This window comes from Mesocricetus auratus, unplaced genomic scaffold (genome assembly GCF_017639785.1).
Source record: "Mesocricetus auratus isolate SY011 unplaced genomic scaffold, BCM_Maur_2.0 Super-Scaffold_100013, whole genome shotgun sequence".
Taxonomy (NCBI): Eukaryota; Metazoa; Chordata; class Mammalia; order Rodentia; family Cricetidae; genus Mesocricetus; species Mesocricetus auratus.
In genome coordinates, this window is record NW_024429196.1 from 28,647,030 (window position 1) to 28,665,220 (window position 18,191).

Here is an 18,191-nt window from a genome sequence, read left to right on the forward strand (position 1 = left end):
TTGCAATCAGAAAGAGCACACCCACGTCTATACCACTTTCCCATAATTCTGAAGCTTGTTTCTGTCTCTCGCTGTGGACTATATCTTGAAGCAATGAGTGTTTCTCTTATTACCTTACTCTCTAACACCAGACATAGAGGAACAGTGTTCACAGATGAGTGTCTGAAAGTGTGGGGAGCCACTGATGAGGAAAAAAATGGGCCAGATCCCAAGTAAGGAGAGCAAGTTCAATCTGGTCCATGTCACTGAGGTGATGAAGCTTCATCTCAATGGACAAGAAGGATTTGTATAGGCTATTGTGGGTATGAACCCAGAGGTGGACTAAGGAGCTAGAAGAGGATGATGTAGGAACCAATGGAATACTAGCCATCTCAGTCAGGGTATCTGTTGCTGTGAAGAGACACCATGGCCATGCCAACTCTTATAAAACAAAACACTTAATTGTGCTGGCTTGAGCACAGGTCAGTGGGTTAGTCCATTGTCATCACGGCAGGAAGGAAGGCAATGTGCAGGCAGACATGGTGCTAAGAAGGACCTGAGAGTTCTTACATCTTGACTTACAGGCAAGAGGAAGTGGTCTGAGACACTGGGTGAGGCTTGATCATATATATGTGAGACCTCAAAGCCCACCTCCACAGTGATACACTTCCTCCCACAAGTACACCCACTCCAACAAAGCCACACCTCTAATACTGCCACTCCCTTTGGGGGCCATCTTCTTTCAAACCACCACATTATCCAGTTTTTAAAGATAAGGAAACCCCAACACCCATTGCCACATCCATGCAACTTTAGGATGCTAGACTGTAACAAGTAGGTTAGTCGCCAAAGGGCAGATACCACATGATTCCTCTTATATGAAGTAGGTGGAATAATCAAATTCACAGGGACCATAAGTAAAACGTGGTTGTCCAGAGTTGGGAGAAGAGAAATGAGGAGTTGCTCTTTGACATATTTGGAATTTCTGTTTGGGATATTGAAACTTTCTGTTTGGGAGGATGCAAGAGTTATGGAAGTGGGTGATGGTGACGGGCACACGGCAATATGGATATTCTAAATGTCACTGAAATGCAGTTTTCAAGATAGTTAAAAATCATGTCAGTGTTTGTTTTATCATAATAAAAAGATAAAAGAAGAAAGGATACAGGAGAGGAAAGGAAGGAGAAAAGAAGGGAAGGGAAGAAAAAGGCCTGACATGTAGTAAAAACTTATACTTCTTTCCCTTCCCCCAGGAAAACTTGCTTCTAACACACCCAGTCTTTTATTTATTTATGTATTTATTTATTTATTCTCACAATTTTACACACATGCACACACACACACACACACACACACACACACACACACACTGGTTTGAAAAAGAGATGTCCCTCCTAGGCTCATGTACTTGATTGCTTGGTCCTTTGTGGGTGTCACTGCTTGAGGAAGTCGTGGGACATCTTGGACATGGAACTGTGTTGAAGGCAGTATGTCACTGAGGAAAGGCTTGGAGGGTTTGTAGCCTAGCCTCACTTAAAGTTCCCTCTCTCTGTTCCATGCATACTAATAGAGATGTGATATCTCAGCTTCTGACTCCAGCTGCCTGATGCCTCCCAGCCACTATGGATGCTCTATCTGCAAACATAAGTCAAAATAAACTTTCTCTTCTATAAGTTGTTTTGGGTCATGATTTTGTCACAGCAATGAAAAGGTTACTAATACACTATGTGTATATATTTCATATGAAAGATACTTGGAGTATATTCACCTTCTAGTATCCTCTCTTGTTTATCTCCTCTTCCTCCCATCAAACCTCTTCTTCTTTCCAACAAGAAGTCCAGTCCCCCTCCTACTTTAATTGTCTGTCTCTGTCTCTGTCTGTCATGTGTGTGTGTGTGTGTGTGTACGTGCATGTGTGTGTGTGTGTGTGTACGCACACGCCTGTTCTCTTTTAATAAAAGCTGCCTACATGAACATGGGTATTGGGTTATTTACTTAAATAAGAGCAAATTAGCAGTGGTTACACCACTCAAGAATTTAGTTCTCTCTCGCTCAATAACCAACAACTGCTCATGACTCCTTAGGGAAGAGCAGGATCTCATCAGCCCTTCCTCCAGTTTTAATCTCTTAAGGAGGGGAGCAATGGAAAAGTAAGAAATGGATATGGCATATTTGATCCTGAAGAAACACTTATTTGTTCTTCCTTTTGAAATTTTATCCTAGTGCCTACACTCCTTTCAAGATATCTTCCAGAAGCTGGAAGTCCATAACATCCTATTCCAAGATGAGCTCCACTACAGAACAAAGTAGCACAAGACTAGAAGTAAATGCGCTGCCATCTGTAAATTGTTCTTTATTGATCTGCACCCCCTACGTTTTATCTGGAGAGAAGCTTAATCAGCCGAGCTGCTTTCCTCTTGGGCACTAGTGATAGATTACACTGGGCAGAAGGCAAATGACTAAAAGCAAGAGGTGGAGAAGCAAATGCTTATTGATCAAAGCATTAAAACTCACAGATGATTCCCTGCTAACAGGAGTGAACATTCCTTATGGTTTAGTGTGTGCCCCCTGATACTCTCTGTACAGTTTCACATTTAACAACCAGGACAGCTCCGCCTAGAGGAACAATTTCCATACCCTTTGCACAGACAAGGGAAGACTGGAAAATAAGAAGCATGCCGAAGTCAGCAGCTAACAGACAAAGATCTGGCTAGAGTGTGGACCTCGCAATCTGCAGGGTGGTCTGACTGCTTCTGAAAAGTTTAGTTTATGCTTTGACCCATGTTCACCATGTAAATGATTTTAAAATGTGTTAAATGGTAATGCACAGGTTAGTAGATTTTCAAAAGGATTTGCAAGTTATGAGCATCATATTATCCTTGGTTTTTAGACTTGGGTATGCAGATACATATAAAGAATTGAGCGTCATGATGAAACCTGAACCAGGGATCTTTATCCCTTGGAGACATATCTAACAGTGCTGTGAAGTTTAACTCACATCTCTAGAGCATGACAATTTCCATTTGGCTCTTTCTTAGCACTTCCTATGAAGGTCGTACTACACAGTTTGTTAGGACCTATGTGAAAAATGGTAGCCATCCTTTAGCTCATGGTTAAGGACTTTTTCTACCAGCATCATGCCCAAGCCTTGGAATTGCATAAGAGTTCTTCCTTTTCTTCTTCTCTATATCCCCATACATTCTGAGTTAAAACACAAAGGGTGTGGCCTGGAAAGATGACTCAGCTCTTCCAGAGGTTCAATTTCCAGCAACTACTGGTGGATCACAACCATCTATAATTCAAATCTCAAGGGATCCAATTTCCCATTTTGGCCTCTGAAGGCAACAGGCACACACATGGTACAGAGACATACATGTAGGTGAACATCCATACACACCAAACTTTAAAAGGTGGGAGTGGGGCAGTAAGCAAGATAACAAGCCCTAATTCTTGTTTTATCTGCCAGTACCTATGCTTTATACAAATCCAGAGGGAAGTCTTGTCTCTCCAGTATCTCATTTCCCACTCTGAGAACTCGAATTTTAGCATAAACTGCATTAATTCAGCATCTAACCAACTGGAAAATTCATTAGCAGAATGTTATTTTTATAACAGGAATGAGGAAGAGCAATTGGTCATAAGAAGACCAATGTTTGGTGTTGAAAAAAATCATGTTTTCCTGTTTCTATACTGTGTAATACTAAACAAAGCAAGCACTGCTTTCTTCATCAGGACCAGTATAGAGCCATGAAGTTTATGTGATATTGAAGGAAAAAAAGAAGGAAGGGAGGAAGAAAGAAATGAAGGGAGAAAGTCTCAAGGAAAATGTAAGTACTAACAGAAGAAAGTCAAAGATACTGGTCTATAGAAGAATATGAAAGAATGTGGAATAGGAATGAAGAAACTACAGATATAAGAATCAATAATGATAATTATAATACAAATGTTCGATAGGCAAACACGGGCTTGATAATATATTATGACAGAAACATCCCATTCTATGAACAATGACAAATAAAGACAGCTTAAATGGGATCATTGATTCTGAATGAACCAAAATAGCTGTGTACATTTGCTAAGGTGGACCTAGGACAACTCTGATGATGCTATATCTCTGATTCCAGGATCAAGACCAGAAGGTTCCTTGCTGGGCTGTCATTTCAATGTGGCCATTGATGATAAAATGTGTTTGATATTACAGAATAGGACTTGAGCCCAATCCCATCTCTTCTCAGCTGTGTGATCTTGGACAAGCCATTTAACTTCAGGTCAGAGACTTTACTTTTTGAATAGACATAACAATGCTTACTTTGTTGGAATTGAGAACACCAAATTAAACAAAATATATGGAAAAATATTACACCAAGGGCCCTCGGAGAATGTCAACTCCATCAGGATAATGACTTCCATGTGCCTAAATTAGGTGCTGCCCTACAGTGTTCAATACACATGGCCTTTAGTTAATGTCCCTGGTCTTTGACATAGCAAAAGATTTGCACTAGCGAGGCCACTGCCTGCTTTTCCATGTGTGCTCTAAGCGGCACCATATTTTATAACTGTAACAAGTGTATTGCATGTAAGATCCATCCCGTGACGAAAATATTTAGACTAGGAACTGCAGAGAAAGCTTGTGAAGTTTTTAGCAATGTAATTGGAAAACATGGCCCAATTCCAAAGCAATTTGAAATGCAGATTAAAAGCAGTATGTTTTGACGATACTGAAATCCAGGCAAAGAATTCTACACGAATGTGATGCTTTCTCTTCATGCTGCAGACTTCATAAACTAAAACTGTCAGGGTGTGAAAGGGTGAGTGCCCTGGAACTCTGCAGTAACCATGAACTTGGTACTTGCAAAAGTCAAGTGAACTGCAAATAGCTACGTGAAAATTTACATGAAGTAGAGTGCTGGGATGATCAGTATTGAATGCTTTTTCCACCCCACTATCTGGTATCAATCTGTATCACTGGTTCTGTCTCTGTACTTAAATATTACTAAAATTATAAGATTTTAGGATTATAGAAAATATAGCAGGGAAGTTGTTTGCCAATATTTTTGCTTCTCCTGGCTTAGCACAGAACAGGTGATTTTAAATATTTTTAAATCAGAAAAGGAAAACAGAAATAATTTTGCATTATTTTGCTCAATGTGCATGCCAGTAAAGAGGCAGAACACTGCTGCCTTTAAGAAAGGATTTATTTCGATCATCAGGTAAACAGGCCGGCTTCCCTGCCTGTGTTCCAGAGACTGCAGATCGCCTGGGAACTGCACAGAGCTCCCAATCCCGGCGGGAGCATCAGGTAAACAGGCCAGCTTCCCGGCCTGTGTTCCAGAGCCTGCAGATCACCTGGGAACTGCACAGAGCTCCCAATCCCGGCTGGAACCAAGCACCCCAGACTCCAGATCTTCTCTCCCACCAACGAGACCAGAAAACGAGAGGAGGCTGGGAATACAGGGAAGCAGCTGTTCCTGCAGCAGCATCAGGTAAACAGGCCAGCTTCCCGGCCTGTGTTCCAGAGCCTGCAGATCAACTGGGAACTGCACAGAGCTCCCAATCCCGGCGGGAGCCAAGCACCCCAGACTCCAGATCTTCTCTCCCACCAAAGAGACCAGGAAACTACAGGAGCCAGGGAGACCAGGGGAGTAGCTGTTCCGGATCAGGTACAACAGGACCCAGCATAGGGTCCAGGGGACCAGGTAGGAGGCTAAGCGCCCCAGATTCCTGTTCTTCTTCTCCACCCACGGACCAGCATTTGGACAAGGTATAGAAGAACCACCAGATTACTGGACTTACTAGCACCCACCAAAAGGGAACTCTGGTCCCCAGACCAGGAAGGGCTCTTTCTGCACCCACTAGAAGAAGAGATGGGAAAGAGACAATACAAAAACACAGTCAGCAACAGAAAAACAAATATGACACCGCCAGATTCTAGAGACTCCACACCAGCAAGACCCCAATATTCTAACGCGAAGGAAGCAGAAGAGAATGACCTTAAAAGCACTTTCATGAAAATGATAGAGGCCCTAAAAGAGGATATTGGAAAATCCCTCAAAGAAATGGAAGAAAAAACAAACCAAAAAATGCAAGAAATGGAAGAAAAAACAAACCAAAAAATGCAAGAATTGGAAGAAAAAACAAACCAAAAAAGGCACGAAATGGAAGAAGAAATGAAGCAAAAAATGCAAGAATTAGAAGAAGAAACATACCAAAAAAGGCAGGAAATGGAAGAAGAAACAAAGCAAAAAATGCAAGAAATGGTAGAAAAAACAAAGCAAAAAATGAAAAAAATGGAGGAAGAAACAAACCAAAAAAGGCAGGAAATGGAAGAAGAAACAAAGCACAAAATCCAAGAAATGGAACAAAAAGCAAACCAAAAAATGCAAGAAATGGAAGAAAGAACAAACCAAAAAATTCATAAAAGGCAACAAACGGATGAACAGATAAACAGAAAATTGCAAGAAGCAATGCAAACGCTGCAAGGGTTGAAAACTGAAATAGAGACACTAAAAAAAACACAATCTGAAGAAAGGCAGAAAATAGAAAAGCTGGACAAACAGTCAGGCACTACCAATACAAGCATTACCAACAGAATAGAAGAGATGGAAGAGAGAATCTCAAGTGTTGAAGATACATTAGGAGAAATGGATTTATCAACCAAAGAAAACCTTAAATCCAACAAATCCTTAACACAAAACATCCAGGAATTATGGGACACCATGAAAAGACCAAACCTAAGAATAATAGGTATAGAAGAAGGAGAAGAAATCCAGCTCAAAGGGGCAGAAGGCATATTCAACAAAATCATAGAAGAAAACTTTCCCAACCTTAAGAAAGACATGCCAATGAAGGTACAAGAAGCCTACAGAACACCAAATAGAGTGGACCACAAAAAAAAATCCCCTTGCCACATAATAATCAAGACCCCAAACATACAGAATAAAGAAAGAATATTAAGAGCAGCTAAGGAGAAAGGTCAAGTAACATATAAAGGCAGACCTATCAGAATTACACCTGATTTCTCCATGGAAACTCTGAAAGCCAGAAGGTCCTGGATAGATATTCTACCTACACTAAGAGACCATGGATGCCAGCCCAGACTACTATACCCGGCAAAGCTCTCAATCACTATAGACGGAGAAAACAAGATATTCCATGACAAAACTAGATTCAACCAATATGTGTCCACTAACCCAGCCCTACAGAAAATTTTGGAAGGAAAACTCCAACCCAAGGAAGATAACTACAACCAGAAAAACATAAGCATTAGAGAATCCCTCTCTACCAACAGCCAAAAGAACAAAGGGGTGAAATTCCACCCATAATTCCACCAACAACAACCATTGCAAATCGAAGAAGGATGAGCAATCAATGGTCATTAATATCCCTCAATATTAACGGCCTTAACTCACCCATAAAAAGACACAGACTAGCAGAATGGATTCGAAGACAGAACCCTTCCTTCTGCTGCATACAAGAAACACACCTCACCCTCAAAGACAGACATTACTTGAGAGTTAAAGGTTGGGAAAAAATTTTTCAATCAAATGGACCCAAGAAACAAGCAGGGGTAGCAATCCTAATATCTAACAAACTAGACTTTAAAATAAAATCAATCAAAAGAGATGAAGGAGGTCATTACATACTCATCACAGGTGAAACCCACCAAGATGAAGTGTCTATCCTGAACATCTATGCCCCCAATACAAAGGCATCCACATTCGTTAAAGAAACATTATTAGAACTTAAATCTCATCTAAAGCCCCACACAGTTATAGTGGGAGATTTCAACACACCACTCTCACCACTAGACAAGAATACCAGACAGAAACTCAACAAAGAAGCAAAGGGTCTAATAGAAGTAATGACCCAACTGGGATTAACAGATATCTATAGAACATTTCATCCACATAAAAAAGAATATACCTTCTTCTCACCACCACATGGAACCTTCTCAAAAATCGACCACATACTTGGCAACATATCAAACCTCAGCAGCTACAAAAACATTGGAATAACTCCATGCATCTTATCAGACCACCATGCCTTAAAATTAGAATTCAACAACAACACAAATTGCAGAAAACCTACAAACTCATGGAAATTGAATAATGCTCAACTGCACCATCCCTGGGTCATAGAGGAAATAAAAAAAGAAATTAAAGACTTCCTCGAATTCAATGAGAATGAAGACACAACATACCCAAACCTATGGGACACTTTGAAAGCAGTGCTACGGGGAAGTTCATAGCACTAAGTGCTCACATGAAGAAACAGGAAAACAGTTATACCAGAGAATTAACATCACAGCTAAAAGCTCTAGAACACAAAGAAGCAAACTCCCCAGGAGGAGTAGACGCCAGGAAATAATCAAATTGAGGCCTGAAATCAACAAAGTAGAAACCAGGAAAACAATACAAAGAATCAATGCAACGAAGAGTTGGTTCTTTGAGAAAATCAACAAGATAGACAAACCTTTGTCCAAACTTACCAAACAGCAGAGAGTGAACACGCAAATTAACAAAATCAGAAATGAAAAGGGGGACATAACAACAGACTCTGAGGAAATCCAGAGAATCATTAGGTCATACTTTGAAAACCTGTACTCCACAAAATTCGAAAATTTAAAGGAAATGGATGACTTCCTGGACAGCTATCATTTGCCAAAACTAAATCAAGAACAGATAAGCAATTTAAATAGACCTATAACCCCTATGGAAATAGAAGCTGTCATCAAAAGTCTCCCAACCAAAAAAAGTCCAGGTCCAGATGGCCTCAGTGCAGAATTCTACCACAAATTCAAAGAACAGCTTATACCAATTCTTCTCAAAGTGTTCCACACAATAGAAGCAGAAGGGTCTTTGCCAAACTCTTTTTATGAGGCTTTAATAACCTTGATCCCCAAGCCACACAAAGATACAACCAAGAAAGAGAACTTCAGACCAATATCCCTCATGAACATTGATGCAAAAATACTCAATAAAATACTGGCAAATCGGATCCAAGAACACATCAAAACAATCATTCACCACGATCAAGTAGGTTTCATCCCAGGGATGCAGGGATGGTTTAACATACGAAAATCCATCAACGTAATCCACCATATAAACAAGCTGAAAAACAAAAATCACATGATCATCTCACTAGATGCTGAAAAAGCCTTTGACAAAATCCAACACCCCTTCATGATAAAGGTCTTGGAGAGATCTGGGATAACAGGGACATACTTAAACATAATAAAAGCCATATACAGTAAACCAACAGCCAGCATCAAACTAAATGGACAGAAACTCAACGCAATTCCTCTAAAATCAGGAACAAAACAAGGCTGTCCACTCTCTCCATACCTTTTCAACATGGTACTTGAAGTTCTAGCTATTGCCATACGACAACAAAGGGGGATCAAGGGGATACAAATTGGGAAGGAAGAAGTCAAACTTTCACTGTTTGCAGACGATATGATAGTTTACATCAATGACCCAAAGAACTCTACCAGGGAACTCTTACAGCTGATTAACACCTTCAGCAAAGTGGCAGGTTACAAGATCAACTCAAGAAAATCAGTAGCCCTACTATATACAGATGATAAAAGGGCTGAAAGAGAAATCAGAGAAACATCACCCTTTACAATTGCCACAAACAACATAAAATACCTTGGGGTAACGCTAACCAAACAAGTGAAAGACCTGTATCGTAAGAACTTTGAATCTTTAAAGAAAGAAATTAAAGAAGCCCTCAGAAAATGGAAAGATCTCCCATGCTCTTGGATAGGTAGGATCAATGTAGTAAAAATGGCAATCCTGCCAAAAGCAATCTACAGATTCAATGCTATCCCCATTAAAATCCCAGCACAATTCTTCACAGACCTTGAAAGAACAATAATCTATTTTGTATGGAAAAACAAAAGACCCAGGATAGCCAAAACAACCCTGTTCAACAAGGCAACGTCCGGAGGCATCACTATCCCTGACCTCAAGCTCTATTATAGAGCTATAGTCCTGAAAACAGCTTGGTATTGGCACAAAAATAGACAGGCAGACCAATGGAATCGAATTGAAAATCCGGGTATTAACCCACACACGTACGAACATCTGATCTTTGACAAAGAAGCTAAAAATATACAATGGAATAAAGAAAGCATCTTCAACAAATGGTGCTGGCATAATTGGAGACTGGCATGTAGAAGAATGCGGATCGATCCATGTTTATTGCCATGCACAAAACTTAAGTCCAAATGGATCAAAGACCTCAACATAAATCCAGCCACACTGAACCTCTTAGAAGAGAAAGTGGGTGGTACCCTTGAACGAATTGGTACAGGAGACAGCTTCCTGAACATAACACCAGTAGCACAGACAGTGAGATCAACAATTAATAAATGGGACCTACTGAAACTGAGAAGCTTCTGTAAGGCAAAGGACACAGTCAGCAAGACAAAAAGGCAGCCCACAGAATGGGAAAAAATATTCACTAATCCCACATCTGACAGAGGGTTGATCTCCAAAATTTACAAAGAACTCAAGAAGCAAGTCTCCAAAACAGCAAAGGACCCAATTAAGAAGTGGGCTGCAGAACTAAATAGAGAGTTTTCAATAGAGGAGTCTAAAATGGCTGAGAGGCACTTGAGAAAGTGCTCAACATCCTTAGCCATCCGGGAAATGCAAATCAAAGCAACTCTGAGATACCATCTCACTCCTGTCAGAATGGCTAAAATCAAAAACGCCAATGACAATTTATGCTGGAGAGGATGTGGTGAAAGGGGGACACTCCTCCATTGCTGGTGGGAGTGCCAACTGGTTCAGCCACTTTGGAAAGCAGTATGGAGATTCCTCAGAAAAATGGGAATAAACCTACCACAAGACCCAGCAACTCCACTCTTAGGCATATATCCAAAAGATGCCCATTCATATAACAAAGATGTCTGTTCCACTATGTTCATAGCAGCTTTATTTGTAATAGCCAGAACTTGGAAGCAACCTAGATGTCCCTCGCCCGAAGAGTGGATAGAGAAAATGTGGTACATCTACACAATGGAGTACTATTCAGCAGAAAAAATAATGGAATCATGAGATTCACAGGCAAATGGATGACACTAGAAGAAACCATCCTGAGTGAGGTAACCCAGTCACAAAAAGAGAAACATGGCATGTACTCTCTCATATATGGATTTTAGACATAGATCTGGGGAGTGCCAGCCTTCAATCCTATGGCCAGAGAGTCTGGGAAACAGAAACTTCATTTAGTGGCTGGTTAAGTAGTGAGCTGAACTCAAGAAAGCCAGTATCAGAGAGGGAGGACTGATAATCAAAGGGATTAAGACTGGGCTGGTTTAACCCCCAGAAACAGCTGACCAGACAAAGGTTAACTCTTGAATCCCAGGCATCAGCCTGGGAATCCAGCATGGGACTGATCAAGACCCCCTGAATCTGGGTGTCAGTGAGGAGGCCTAGGTAATCTATTGAGCCTTGGGCAGCAGATCAGTACCCATCCCAAGTATACACACAGACTCTGGACTCCCATAGAACAATGTGAGGTGCACTCTCACCCTGAACTCTTGGGGAAGGGTCTAGGCCCTGCCCTATATGAAATGACAGACTATGGACACCCCCATGGAGGGCCTCACCCTGGGGGAATGAGGGGATAACGGGGGGGATGGGGGAGGGCACGGGAGGAGGGGAGGGAAAGGGAGAGGGACCTCGAACTGACTTGTGAAGCAACCTTGTTTCTTATCTAAATTTAAAATGGAAAATAAAAAAAATAATAAAAAAAGAAAGGATTTATTTCTACTTTTGATTTGTGTGTGTGTGTGTGTGTGTTGCAGGGGGTGTGCATGCACACTCGTACATGCACTCGCATATGCTTGCTTAAGGGTGCTCACTAGGAACCACTGCAGTGAGTTTTTTAACATGCTTGCTGGCGATCTAAGACAGCCCCTCAGGCACGTATGGCACTTTACAAATCCAGCCATCTCTCCAGCCCCAAGGGATAGGACTTTTAATTGACCGAATTCCAAGAACCTTTGTTTCCTTTTTTCTGAGCAATCAACACAATTACAAGGTAATTTCCTATTGCAACATACCATCTTGAAAATTCATTGCATTCACGCTACACTAAGCAAGGCTAAGGTAGGTGATGCTATGAGCTTTATCCAAGACATGTTTCCTTGGGATGCTCACTTGCCAGCCTAGATGAAACTAACTCTCACAGCCTTCACCAGAATTATGATGCCTAATTCACATGTAGACCATTTTCCATGTGGAAAATATATTGCTTTGAAAATGTAGTGTGATATGGACTTCACTAAATGGTGCCAGGTGGCCCTTGGAGTAGACTAAGAAATATGTTTTTATAATTGAACTTCATGATTCAGAGATAAGCTTATTCTCCTGACTTGGCGATACATTCTCATTAGACATGGGAATTTATAATGAAAACATCAAAAAGGAAATTCCTTTCGTTATTTATCATTTGCGCTTATTAAACAATGGGGAAATAGACACTGAACTTAACAAACCTTTGAGACAATTATGATTTCTAATTATGAGAGCTTTGAGTTTGGAACTTGTAGCATTAGAATGTTTAAGAACTATTCCTGTTTAGAACCAGGATTATTGTATTGGTTGTATTCTTTTCATATTGAATTGATTGTTTTAGATTGGGTTAGCCTATTTTGTTTTTATTTTGTTTTGAGACAGTGTATTATGTAATCCAGGATAGTCTAAAACTCACTATGTCACCCAGACTGGTATCCCAAGTGTGGGGATGATAGGCATAGGCCAAAAGATACCTGACTTTGTATTTGTTTATAAGCTACACTGAGGGATTCCTGGAAAGTTTTTACATGCACATCTCTTTGTTTCCTTGTTAGTACTCCAAGGTGTCTTGTTTGACCCCCTATCACCATTTACTCTCCCCTTGTCTGTATTACTGGTTCTAAAAGACACGGATTCTCTCCTTATATGAAGATTATCTGAATAGAGTGGAAGAAATACTAGCAATGTATCTCATGCAGGCAAAGGTCATGATTAACTTAAGACCGAAAGCTAAGTGAGCAATTGAAGCCAATGGAAGAAAGCACTGTGGCTAAACCAAGCTAAACCAAATTAGTTGCAGAGCCTTAGTGTGAATTAATTCTAGGGACAAACTGTCAATATTCTTACAGAAACTTCTTACACATTCCATGAAGCATCCATCAGACTGAACTGTGCTTTTTAAGGAGACAGGTTAGCACACAGTTCTATCAGGATTCCGGATCTTCTGTGCAGCCAGGTTAATGTGTTCCATCAACAATGAAGAAATAGATTGAGCCTTTGACATTGACCTAGACTCTTATGCTGTAACATACGTTGTTTCATTTCTGGGAGCTTTGGCTTGCTAATCGTAGTTCTGGAAGACGGTACAGCAGAGTAGAGCCAGAACAGGATCTTATTTGTATGCCTCTCATACTGCTCACTATTCAAGCTCTATCTTCTCCATCTAAAAGGACAGTGGCCTCCCTTGGTCCTGCACAGACCTCACACCTCTAGTATGAAAAGGAACTATCCCTTATTGCCTCCAGCCTGGGCCTGGAGACCAGCACAATACAAAGGCAGAGAGGGGCAGAGGGATGCACAGGCCCTGCTGTTTGGCTTCACTTCAGCAAATTCTTCCTAGAATAGCTCATGTTCAAACAAAAGAAGGTGAAGTGGGGACATTTTAAGACATAACTAAAGATATGAAAGCATTATTAGACTTGAAAGCTAGATGTCTGATTTGGTGAGCGGGATTAGGGAAAAATTATAATTAAAAACAGTGGTGTTGGAGCTAAACATGAGAGGAGGAAAGACTATCTAATGCAAAATATTTCTGCCTATGGACTAAAAATCACTAAGGATCAATGACATGCATGACCTGGGAAGTAAGATTTAGAAATCATTTGGGAAAATTAGCATTAGCCTGATCCCTACTGAGGTAGTTTGGAAGTCAGGGTTGGTGAGTCTCACCCTTGGGGTTTTCCTTAATCAGTGCCCTTAGAGTATCTTGACCCCACCCCCTCTACCACCCAGGACTCTGGGACCACAGGAGGTTATTTATGTAGCTGAACAAAGGTGCTGACTCCAGGACCCAGGACCTTAGAACACAGGTTAAGCGGCTGTACTGCTGACAGGTTTATGGACCACAGTAAATGCCAAGGGCCCCCACCTCCTTTCTCTGTGCCGTTTGTATGTTAGGGTCTTACACGATGAGAAGCAGCTGTTCTATGAACTGCCAGATGAGGATTGCTGAAGGAGCTGCCCAAATGAATTAAAATGGCCTGGAAAGCAATTGCTACCATGCATTTGAAAACGTCAGGGTCACTTTCACACCAACAGAAAAGGATCATGTTCAAATAAAGGCTGGAGAATAGAGTAGTGTTTCTGGAACAGTTTTCTTCCCCCTCAAATGTCATTGACCAAAAAAGATAAAGGAAAGAAAGGAAAAAATGAAGTGATCCAATTGTGCAATAATGGGAACATAGATGAAGGTGCTATGTAGAATTTTGGAAAGAAAGAAATAATTCTTGCTTTTGCTCACATTCTAGTTAAAATAAATGCAGGTGTGTATGTATACATGCATTTATAGATACATCTATGACCTGAAAAATCCTATCATCACATGAAAATCACTGATCATGTGGAAATCCATTCTACTGCTTAGGCACACACAAGTCACCTGTGTCATATTGAATTTGCAAAATCTAAGACTGCAGAATCCATCAGTACATACGTGTCTATCTTGAAGCAGTCAGGACTTGATAGGTACGGAGGCCTGCAGGGCACTTTGCTAGGCATGGAGTTGCCAGCACAAGAGAGAAGAGAATCCAATCTGTGCCAGGTGTGGCACTAAGCACCAAGTCAGCACTATCCCCCTGCATCAGCGTGCAGAAGGCCATCCATATGCTTCTGTGCATAGGCACTTTTATTTTCTTTTGCAATGAAGACTGCAAAGACAGTTTTCATCATGCTAATGCTAATAAGCCACAGAAGTCAACTTGACCTCATACTGTGGCACTCAGACGTTATGGGGATCTGTTAGCTACTGCCACAAAAATACCACATGGAGAAATGCCCCAACACACTGGTTTGAATCAAGCATGATTTACTGCCACATATATGTGAGTTGGCTGGGCTCAGATGGTCACAGCTGAACACAGTTGGAAGTGGCTCTGCTCCATGTCGTGCTCTGTGACATCCATCTTTTTCTTAGGACTAGCAAACTGGCAGAGTGAGTTCTCCTGATTATAATGGCAGATGTGCAAATCTGTGTGGGGAAACACATACGGCCTTGCTCTTTCAGTCTCAGAACAGGCACAACGTGGCTACCTCCTCATTCCACTAAGTTATAAAAATAGCAGGCAGAAATGAGAAGTGCCCTTTTGCCCCTTTGATACAAGGAACAACAAAGTCATTAGGGCCATGGCATAGATAGGTAAGGGTGAAGGACTGAGGTGCATACATAATGAACCTCCTTCATACTCAATCCAGGCAGTGTAACCTAGAATTATTCCTGGAAGTTTGAGCACTTCTGCAAGCTTTAGGATTTGTTCTAGTGAGTACAAATCAATGTGAGGAGAAGCATCAGCTAGGAACAGTGTATCAGACAACCACATTCGCAAATCCCACTGCCATCCATATAAGAACAGGATCTTGCAATGGGGCAATGTTGGCAGGGCAATCAGCCCAGCTGACAACCAGGCCCACGACCAGGCCTGTGAGTTTGCCCACCCCAACATTCACCTCATCTACGAACTATTACAGCATGAGAAGGGAACCAGCCTACAGATCCAAAACTGTAGGATATTCATGACACAGGACAACAGCAGGAAGTCAAGAGGGGGCCACGTGAAAGGCCATGGTTGATGGTATGACAGAGGACAGAGGCCTCAAATCAGACCAAAACTAAATCAATCACTCATGGCAATGAACACTTGCAAATGAAGATGACAGGACTGAAGGGTGAAATGTGTATGTGACTCACCCAGGCCACACAACAGCTTCTACAGCCACCTCCTCCTCCTCCTCCTCCTCCTCCTCCTCCTCCTCCTCCTCCTCCTCCTCCTCCTCCTTCTTCTTCTTCTTCTTCTTCTTCTTCTTCTTCTTCTCCTCCTCCTCCTTCTTCTTCTTCTCCTTCTCCTCCTCCTCCTCCTCCTCCTCCTCCTCCTCCTCCTCCTCCTCCTTCTTCTTCTTCTTCTTCTTCTTCTTCTTCTTCTTCTTCTTCTTCTTCTTCTCCTTCTTCTTCTCCTCCTCCTCCTCCTTCTCATCCTTCTTCTCCTTCTTCTTTTTGTCCTGCTTTGTTTGTTTAGTTTGTTTTTTATTTTTCTTTTAAATTTTGTTTTGCTTTGGCAAGGAGGTTGCAAGGGTGGATAGGGGTGGGGGAAAGGGGAGATAGGCGGGATTGGAAAGCATGATGTGAAAACCACAAAGAATCAATAAAGGTTAACAATTTTTTAAAAAATATGTAAATTTCTTTTTTAAAAAAATGGCTGTATGATACCCCAGAGAAGTGGAATGAGGCAAGATCTCCTGAGCACATTGGGAACATCGGGGGAGGGGAGAGGGAACCAAGAAAAAGAGAGGGGGAGAAGAGGAGGAGAGAAGAAGGCATGAGGGAGCAGGAAGGTTGAGTTGAGGTAAAAAAATGGGGTCCTGGCAAATTAATTTCTGAAACCTTGTATTCTATATTCTAAGTACTATGTGTTTAGCATCACAAAGTCATTGTTTGATTTTTGTTGTTGCTTTGTTTTGTTGCCACCATAAGCCTTACAACTCATTAGGAGGCCAATTTCACAGACTCCGTAACAGCTCTCCAGGCTATGTCATGGGGCCTTAGTGTCTGAAAGGCGGAGCTAACCATGAACTGCCTGTTTGGCAGAATACTTGCTTACCCTTATTCCCACTACTATACAGAGGTAATAACCACTTGGTACTACTGCCTCCTCTGATTGCAAAGCATCACAGTGAAGTGTGCTTCCATCCTTGAAGATGTGGGCCTGTTTCTGCATGTCAATATACTAGGTGGATCCCCAAGACACACTGTGTCCATTGTGGACACCTGAGCTGGACCCAGGCCATTTTGCTCCGCAGACATACCATTGTTAGCTGTCTGGGAGAGTCAGATAAAGAAAGAACAGTTGAGCTGACCAATTCTTCATTAGTCTTTTGTTGTTTTTTAAGCTGTATTTATTTATTGTACGTGTGTGCGCATATGTACATCCATGTGTCTACACGTTTGCCACAGCACATGTAAATGATAGAGAACAGCTTCAGGAATCGGTTCATTCCTTGCAGCATGTGGCTTCCAAGGATTAAACTCTGTTAATTCAGCTTGACAAACAGCACCTTTAACCCCTGAACCATGTCATCGACCAATTAGTCTTATTGCAATAAAACTCTAATCTAGAACCTAGAACTGGCAACAGAAGACCTGGGTTCCATCCAAGCTCTACTGTTAATGATGTAACAAAGAAAAAAGTGTGAATAGTATTCATGCTTCAATTTGCTCATCAGTGAAATGCAGAAAGCCCTGGGTAAGTCATCCTCCCTGCTCTTAGGCTCCCCTTTAGAGGAAGTGCCAGTGATAGGGTGTATCAAGTGACTGGGGAGTCCTGGAGGTTGGCTTCCCTCTCCCATGCTGGTGTGCATATTAGTCATTTCTGCTGAATGTCTGAAGTGTTCTCTTATGATAGTATAGCCCATCTGTGAAAATTGGACTGACTGCCACTAGAGGGCCACCTTGTACCTACACTTTTGACTTCTCTGTATTTGGGAGGTATACAATAATTATTAATGGTTCAAATAAAGGGGAAAACACATCTATAAACTAATAATAAGTGGCTGCATTTTGAAAAGCTTATTTATGTGACTCACAGATTGAACCTAGAGCATGTTAGACTCTGCCACTGGTCTACCAGCCATAGCCCTTGACTAAATTTTGGTGATGGTGAATGGCAGAGGGTGGGTGTTCGTTTGTCTGTTTTTCAAGACATGGTTTCTCTGTGTAGACCTGGCTTTCCTGGAACTCACTCTACAGACCAGGCTGGCCTTGAGCCCAGAGATCTGCCTGCCTCTGCGTGCCACCACTGCCCAGCTTCATGACTGCATTTTTAGTAGGAAATGGTGTGATGGCTAATGTTCATTTTCATCATGGTTAGATTTAGACTCGCCTAGGACACTCCTCTGGACATAACTGTGACAGCA